Below are 9045 nucleotides of genomic sequence, written 5' to 3'. Positions count from 1 at the left end.
CAGTTTAAAACAACTTTAGAGACCCCAAATTAAGAGAATTAAGCTATAGCTTGCAGTTGTGGTCTCCATATAATCTCATTTCTAGATTAAAGAAATCTTTGGGAAGTATGCCTTAAGGTGTTGGTATTTAATATTGTCTTCTCTTAAAAAAAAAAAAAACACAATGTTTATAAGCTCCTCTTCCAAATTTCACTGTATTTTAAAATGTCCTAGATCATGAGATAGAAGGTCACATCTTTAAGGACACACCCCTTTAAAAAAAACTCTTGTAGAGCTGATGTTCAAATCAGTAGTTTAAATTGCAGGCTCCCCACACTCTTTAGCATGATAAATAGTAACAGTGTATCTTCTTCAATTCAGTCACTGTTCTCCAATTTTCCAAACCGTCTGAGGTCAACAAATGGGCTAGAAATGCAAACCAGCCTAACCAATTCTTCCTAGAATTTTCATGGCAACTGCTCTGTGTCCACAGATGTTTACCTTGCTCTTGATCAGTGGAAATACCTGAAATGAAAAATGTCCTTGGCTCCCTATTTTATATTCTTATGCTGAACTTTGAGCTAAAGATCTGTGGCTGGTTGCCTTGTGTGTGGCTTCTACTGGCACACCAAAGATAAAGATAAGCTAACGGGTTTTCTAGTTTTGTTCTACATATACTATCTCACTTGACCTCACAACCCTGCAAAGGAATGACTATAGTACTTGGGGATTAGCCTTATTTCACAAAAGGTATATAAACCTATGATCCTATTTAGAAAATTAAGGGTCAGGCCAGTTGATTACTTGGCCAGTCATGCAAATGAGTAGGATTTCAATCCTTAAATATTTATTAAGTACCGACTATATGCTAAGTACTGAGTTAGGCAATGGATTTAAACCCAGATCTCTCCCAACTCCAAGTACAGACTTGTTTCCCACACTGAGACTCAACAATGAATAGCACTTTGTGGGAGATTATTCCATTTTTCTCTTTTCTTCTCAAAAGGTGGCAGTTAAGAAATATCTATTGAGTGTTAGTTAGGTTCCCTCAATTATCTCCTTGTCATGCAGCTGTACTTCAGCCTCCATCTCCAACTCCTGGGATTTGAGGTTCTGATTGGTGAATCTTAACCATTTCTAATTTGACCCACCACCGCCCTTTTACTAACCTCCTGCTTTCTAGAAATAATCATCCAATCGACCTACCCTTCTTGGAAGAGAGTCCAAACAACGGTTCTATAGCTCCACACTTGATGCCCTTGATTTCTCTGAAAGTACTCCGCTAGTTATGGGCCACGGACCTCCCTCCCAATGATGTAAGTTTCGTAAAAGCAAGGGAGGTAATATTTCTACACGCATTCGTTAAAGATTCAAAACTTTAATCTGCTCAAGCCCTAATCTCAGCTCAGAGATCACAATGTGACATTTACAAAGTACGCTAACAAATGTCTGCAAAACACTTTGCATGCATTATTTATCTCACTTGAACTTCACAACTCAGATAATATACATAATATTCCCATTCCATACGTAAGAAAACAGCCTCAGAAAAGTTAAATCAATTGCCTGGTTAAGTGACCCAGATAACCGGATGCAAAATTCGAATTCAGGTGTTCCAAGGCAACCATTTTTCCCACACTGCCTTTAAACTTTGTATCTTCGTAAGCACCTAATCCAGTGTTCTGCACGTGTCGACCTCTTAGTTTGCTGAATGCTTGCTTAAAATTAACATCAATAACAGGGAGGGGAGAGAGAAGAAGAGAACGGAGGGAGGGAAAGGAAGGCCATATCGAGATCGGAAAAACGCAGGTGCAACCTAAAAGGGAAGGGGCAAATAACCTACCCAGCAGAACAAGCTGCTTCCTGCCCCATCCGCACAAGTTCTGGCAGCCCAGAGGTCTCTGACCTCTCTATCCCCTCCGCAAGCCCGCACCTCATAGCTGCAGTTTCGAGCCGCTCCCAGCGAGGCTTACAGTCCCGATGGAGCTAGCAGGCAGGTCCGATTCCGGACAGTAAGCAACCTCTGCCCTCGCCCTCACCCGCCCAGTCCTCACACTTGCTCAGATTCCCGGCAAAGCCTTCGAAAAACTGAGCGGCGCAAATTTCAATCAGAACCGCTGGGAGGACCCGCGCTGCAATTGGCCTACGGGTGGGATGCTCCTCCCCTTGCCGGGAAGCGCAGCCCCAGCCGCATTTGAGCCAGAGAAAAGTGGCCGCGATAAAGGCTTAGACTGATTTAAGTTTTGTCCAGTAACTTGGAAGGGCCGAGGAGGAAGGGAGGATGTCCCAGGAACTAAGTATTGTGGAAAAGATAAATTAGGGACCAAATTTCATCACGAACTATGCATAAGATTTAATTCCTTCCCTTCTTCAAACAGTTAACCCCATCAGTGGTTTTTTTTTGTTTTTTTTTTTTCAGTTAACCCTTTGGAAAAGGAAGGATCACTGTGTCGGCGTCCCTCGCAGTGCATTCAGACTTTTTATCGTGAGCTGCTGCAACGTCCTATTTTCAATCTTAACAACTGCACTCTATTCCTCCTCCAATCCCACCTTCATACCACTGCTAAAACAAGCTACCTTTTACACAAATCTGGCTCCGTCATTCTTCCGATCTAAAAACTCCCGTGGCTCCCTATTGTCCACCAAATACAATTCTAAATCTTTTGCCTGGATTAAGGCCTTCCACTCACCTTTCCCACAGAATCTCATACCGTGATCCTTCTACAGTCGAGTCAAAATATACTAGTTCACTTTCTAAATAGACCCAGCACTTAGAAATTTCCTCAAACTTTGCTCAAAATTCTCTTCAGTTGTAGAATTCCTACCCCACTCATATGCCTTTTAAGGGATGAAGTTATTTACTATTTTCCTACACTGATCAGCTGTTTGCATCACACTTACCAGTAAATTAACCTAATTAATGGTGCTGTCACAACCTAATTAGTCAACATTTCAGGATTATCATGTTTTTTGCATGCAATAATCTGTTGGTATGTCTTTCTCCCTTTTTTGCTTCAAATGGTATTTTAACATATTCTAAATTCATTTAAATATATCAAATAACAGTTTTTTCTTAATTTTTTTATTCTGAACTTAAACATAGAAAAGCACTTTCAAATGCACAGCAGCACACATGGGGGGGGGAGGGGTTATATGTAATACCAAGAATTTCCATTACATACTGCTTGGGTTTGTTTTCTTTAACTATAAATTTCACACATTCTTTTCAAAACTGCCTGCATGTCTGTGATTTCTTCTGAACGTCCTTCTATTCTTTTCCTTTCTGTATTTTTTAAAATGCTTCAATTGCCCTTTTTGACATCACTATAACTAAACCCTACTTTCTCTACCTAAATTTCTTCTCCAATTAAAAACTGCAAGAAAAAACCCTTTTAAGAAATAAGCATGAGCACATAAAATGACTCTACAATAGCCGTGTCCAAAAAAAACTATATCTTTTTACCCTGAGTACTCTGAGTCTGTCACCTCAGTGTCAGGAAGTAGATAATATGCTTTATCATAGGTCCTCTCCAAGGAAGACTGCAATTCCTTCACTGAATTTCTGAAGGCAGTAAAAGGATGATGAGACTGGGCTCTCTGCAGTCTTTGAGTACTATATATTGAGTTCATATAAATATTGCTGGTTTGGGGCAAGATTTTTAGGTTCAAAACATAAAGCTACTTTCTTAGTTGCTATGTCTTATTTTAAAGGGGAAGGAGTATTCCCAGCCTTTTAATCAATGCCATGGGTCTTTCCCACAAAAACTGGTTACATAAAAGACCATAATAAATAGCAAGTAAAACTATCAAATCAAATAACCAATATAAAGTAGAGATGCTCTACAATTTAGAATATATCAGAAAATACACAAGCGTGAATGAACACTCTGCCTGAGTATATTTTAAGTCAAAACAAGAAAAAGGCTAGATCTCATGCAAAGGAAAATTCTCCAGCTTCCCAGGGGAAAGGGGGAAGCTGAAAATCAGGGACATTTGTTGAAAAATAATATTCCTCCAATCTACAACTTCCAAAGCTTCTCTTCCTTCTTTCTCTCCCCAGAAAGTGTCTCCCAATGTATTTACAATCTTTAAAAATGACTCTCCTTACCAAAAGCTCCAGTACCAATTCTACCATTCGCTCTCATAGTTCTGCTAGATAGTAATTAGGTCAATTTCAAGCAAAATGCTCCAGCTTTTCCTGAGTTGTATACACAATAACACTATAAATACATACAACTTTGAAAGACTTATTAACTAATTACAAAGATCAAACATAATTCTAGAGGACCAAAGATGCTATTTCCTGACAGAGATACAATGGAGTCAAGTTGCAATTTGAGACATTTTCAGACAAAATGTGGTAATTTGTTTTTCTTTGTTATGAATATTTTTACAAATAATTGTTCTTTTTTTTCTCAAATTGGAAGAGGAGGGGAAAGTGAGAGAAATGAGAGCTAAAGATAAGAAGGAAGGAGGAAAGGAGAACAGGAAGGAAGGAAAGAAGAAAAGGAAGGAAGGAGGGAGAGAAGGAAGGAAGAAAGGAAGGAAGGAAACGAGGGAGGGGGGAGGGGAAGAAGAAGGAAGGAAGCAAAGGAAGAAAGGAGTCACTGAATCACATTTTTTAAAAGTACAGAAAGAAGACCAGAGGAATCACAAACAGGACATCTTTGAAAGTAGCATTAAAAAAAAGAAAAAGATCCACATTTAAAAAAAAAAATGTACATAGCAGCTCTCTTTGTCGAGGCAAAGAATTGGAAACTGAGGAGATGCCCATCAATTGGGGAATGGCTGAACAAATTGTGGTATATGAAAGTAATGTAATACTATTGTGCTATAAGAAATGATGAGCAGATTTCAGAAAAATCTGGAAAGACATTGATGCTGAATGAATTGAACAGAACCAGGAGAGCACTGTACACAGTATTGCCAACATTGTGTTGTTGATCAACTTTGACAGACTTTACTCTTCTTAGCAACATAATGATCTAAGACAGTTCCAAGACTCACGACAGAAGATGCTGACCACAACCAGAGAAAGAACTATGGAGTCTGAACGTAGATCAAAACATACTGTTTTTGCCTTTTTTTTTTTTAAGTTTTTTTCTTTCTTGTGTGCCTTTCCCCTTTTCTTCTGATTCTTCTTTCACAACATGACTAATATGGAAAATTTTTTAATATGACTGTACATGTATAAACTATATAAGGTTGCCTACTGTTTTGGGAGAGATGGAAGGAGAAAAAAATGGAAATCAAAATCTTACAAAAGTAAATGTTGAAAACTAATTAACCAAAAAAAATTGAATTTATTATATACTTAAAAAGAAAGCAAGAGCTAGACACAATATTGGCAATTTCATGTTCAATTTCTCAGTTCTACAGTTTATATAATAGTGCTTGTTTTATTTACTATTTGTTGAGTTTAGTATTAAAAAATAACAAGAAAAAAATAAATTCATGTAATATTCCCATTCTGGTATTACTATTATAAAATTACATTCCTAAAATACAGGCAATCAAATATAACTCCAGCCTTGCTTTGCCAATCTTTAAATGTACATTTGTAACAAGAAAAATCAAATATTTTTAGTATTGTTATGTAACTATCAGACAGATATTACTATAGTCCTTAATTATTCAAAGACTAAACATTTAATTTAAGGGGCAGAGAGGTGGCGCAGTGGATAGAGCACCATCCCTGAAGTCGAGGACCTGAGTTCAAATTTGATCTCAGACACTTAACACTTCCTAGCTGTGTGATCCTGGGCAAGTCACTCAACCCCAAATGCCTTAAAAAAAAAAAAAAAAAAACCATTTAATTTTAATATTATTACCAGATTCAACACAGGCTTGAGAAAAAAAGGCAGGCAGAAGATTGAATTAAAAATTTCCAATTTACCTTAGAAGCAAGATGGGATAGAGCCAATGGAAAGCAATTATCCTTCTCTAGAGGAAAGGATAGACTCAGCTGGATGGGTGTTTTCCAAGCCCCAGAAGTACCAAATGCTGTATTTGGTCTTACATCGTCTTCTTTTAATCTCATGAGGATTTGACTAGGGGTACTTCCTTTCCCCCAGGAAAGGGACTCTCAATTTACCAAGTTTCAGAAAAACCCCTGAGGTGCTTTTTAAACACTTCTCCCAACAGGTTTAGATCCGGTTGCTATGGGGACCAAATCCTAACCCTTAAACCCAAAAGAACTCATTAATAAGAAAATTGCCTAAGATCTAAGCACCAATTATGACTGTTTTCAAATTAGGGCTACAACAAAGGATGATCCTGATAATTATTTTTTATTTGATTTAGGACACATTTTAGATTTAGGAGGATATTTCTGTGGAATCTTCTCTTTCCTCTCTTGTCCAGTGCCTAGGATTGAGCGTTGAGGATGCTGATTTAAATTTCTACTGTTTTCTTCTGTCACTGGGCTATTTCCCCAAACCTTACACACCTGTCCCATGCCTCCTGGGGCTAATCGAGTCTGCTGCTACATTGAGAGGGTAATGTTGTCAAGTTGTATTGTGTTATTGGAATGAGACTTCAGAAACTGGTGGCTGGCCACAAGTCTTACAAACATATCAGCTTTCAATCTGTACCTCAAACCTGTGACTCAAAGGTAAGAGAAATCCAGAGACTAGCAGTTAATGGAATATAAGAGCTCTATTTGGAGATTTAGAAGATGAGACTTCGGGAGTTTCATGGAAGGTATAATGAAAGAACATTTAATTTGCAATGTTTTAGTGCTAAATTCTATGAAACTGATAATCCTAAAGCCCTTTCCTGCAACTGAGAAAAAATACTTAAAAGTGCTGCAAAGTAGTGTACCTCTGAGCCTTTAGAGAATGCTGTTGAGGTCCCTGGGAATTTTAATGTAATGGTTAGAGCTTCCTTCAGTCAAATGCCAAGTTGATAGGGAAGGGTGATAAAGGAATATATATGATGTATATATACACACATTAAAACGTCTATTTTTTAATTTATAAGCATTTATTTTTTTCTCCCTCCCACTTTTTCCTACTCCTATTACTAAAAACAAAAACAAAAAAACTCCTGTAGCAATTATGCCTAGTCAAGCAAAACAAATTCTGAGGGAATATATTTCCAGCATCTGATTTCACTGTAAGAGAGAACTATGCTCACCAAATCGAATTAAAACCTCTTTCTACTTAAAAAGATTTTTAGGAGCTCCGATGAAAATTCAACATCTGGTACCCAAGTCTTTGGTAATCACCCTCTTTGAATTTAGCTATTCTACTTCTCCAATAAAATGTGTTGCTGACCCCACCCTATTTAGTCTTTCCAGCATGATGGGATTTGCCAGAATTTGTATTCCATTGGCATAGCCTTTTAAGAACTCAGGGTCACCTCAAACGGCACAATAAAGCACCAGAGTAGGACTGAATAGGATGATGTCTGTTTTAAAAGTCAGCCAACCACAACTTCTATTTCATTTTACCTTCTTTTCCCCAAATATTATTGCGTTTAACCTAGATAACTGGATAATTTGAACTACTGCCACAAAATCTTGTAAAATCAGGGTTATTAGGCAGCAATTGTGGAGGAAAACAATCTTCTATCCTTACCTAAGTAAGACCTAAGAACCTATAGTGCTTCGGGTCTTTTTTTTTTTTTTTTTAGACTTTCTGCCTGTGGGCCTGGCTAAAGGATCAACAGGAATAATGGCATGTCTAATATTTGAGTTAACATAAAACTGCATGCTTATGAGCTCTGAAACCATGAAGTTGACTCCTTCATTTCTGTCCATTGGGCTGTTATTATACAACTCCTGGGTGGGCTTCGCCTATTTGACCTCTTCTTCAGGTACAGTTTTCTTCCTGACATCTCCTGCCCTTATGAAACACTACCCTAAAGTTTTAAAGGAAATGCTTTCCTACACATGGTTACTTATTGGGGAGGGTGACACTAACACTGCCCACATCATAGAACAGATCTTGGAAACATCCAACACTTTTCTCATTCCCTACAGTTCTGATCCATTATCCACACCTGTGCCAGGCTTCCCGGGACCAGAGTGGGCATTATTATCCAGGTTTCTTCTGTCCTCGGCTTTCTGATGACCCAGAGGAAGCCTACTGCTGCCACTTCCAAGCTTCTCAAGGTTCCTGTTGCACCCAAGCAGACTTTGAGGCACTCAATCAGGTCAACTTGTCAGCACTGCCACCTCCACCCATCTTAAGGTAAGTCACCTACAAAGTCATCCTGGTGTTACCAATAGTCACACAGCCCTAAAACTGAATCAATTTCTAAAGGACTCTCTTCCTTTACTTAGGGCCCATCTTGTACACCAGTTGGAAGGGACCCCAAGGCCATCTAGTTCAAACTATACTGGAACAGAGACCTCTCTACATTACCCACATGCAGTGGTCCAGCCTCTGAAAACCTATAATGAGACAGGCTCACTAGCTTCTAAGGCTGTCCATTCCAATTTTAGATAATTCTAATTCTCTCAGCAGGTTATGGATATTGCTCTTAGTTTCTAGGGAAGATGAGGAAGCAGAAAAAGAATGAATGAAAAAGCATCTATTAAGTGTTGCTATTTGCCAATTGTGGTGCTAAATGCTCAGAATATGACAAAGAAAAAAAACTTTTTAGCTCTTGAAGAACTCGTACTCTTGTGGGAGACAACACATAAAAATTAGTAGCAAGGCAGATTAAAAAGCCTAGAAGTAGGGGCAGCTAGTTTGTGTAGTGGATAGAGCACTAGCCGTGAAGTCAGGACCTGAATTTAAATACGGCTTCAGACACCACACTTCCTGGTTTTGTGAACCTAAGCAAGTCACTTAATCCCAATTGCGGAAGGGAGGAAGGGAGGAAGGGAGGAAAGGAGGAAGGGAAGAATCAGAAAGATTCTGCTTCAGGGGTAGATGGAAAAATCAGGTTAGATGACAGTATTTAGAGGGCATAGAGGTTTGAAGGACATGAGATGCATCAGGAAAGGGGAAAAAAGTTAAGATTTAGGGGTCCTCTACTGGAAGGAACAGAGTAGCTAACTCCCATCTAAGGGTTATAAGTAAACAACACCAGCTGGAAACAAGAGAGTTGGAGGTA

The sequence above is a fragment of the Antechinus flavipes genome, chromosome 2 (genome assembly GCF_016432865.1).
Source record: "Antechinus flavipes isolate AdamAnt ecotype Samford, QLD, Australia chromosome 2, AdamAnt_v2, whole genome shotgun sequence".
NCBI classification, from domain to species: Eukaryota; Metazoa; Chordata; class Mammalia; order Dasyuromorphia; family Dasyuridae; genus Antechinus; species Antechinus flavipes.
The sequence above is the reverse complement of the archived record's forward strand: the minus strand, read 5'-3'. Positions refer to the sequence as shown.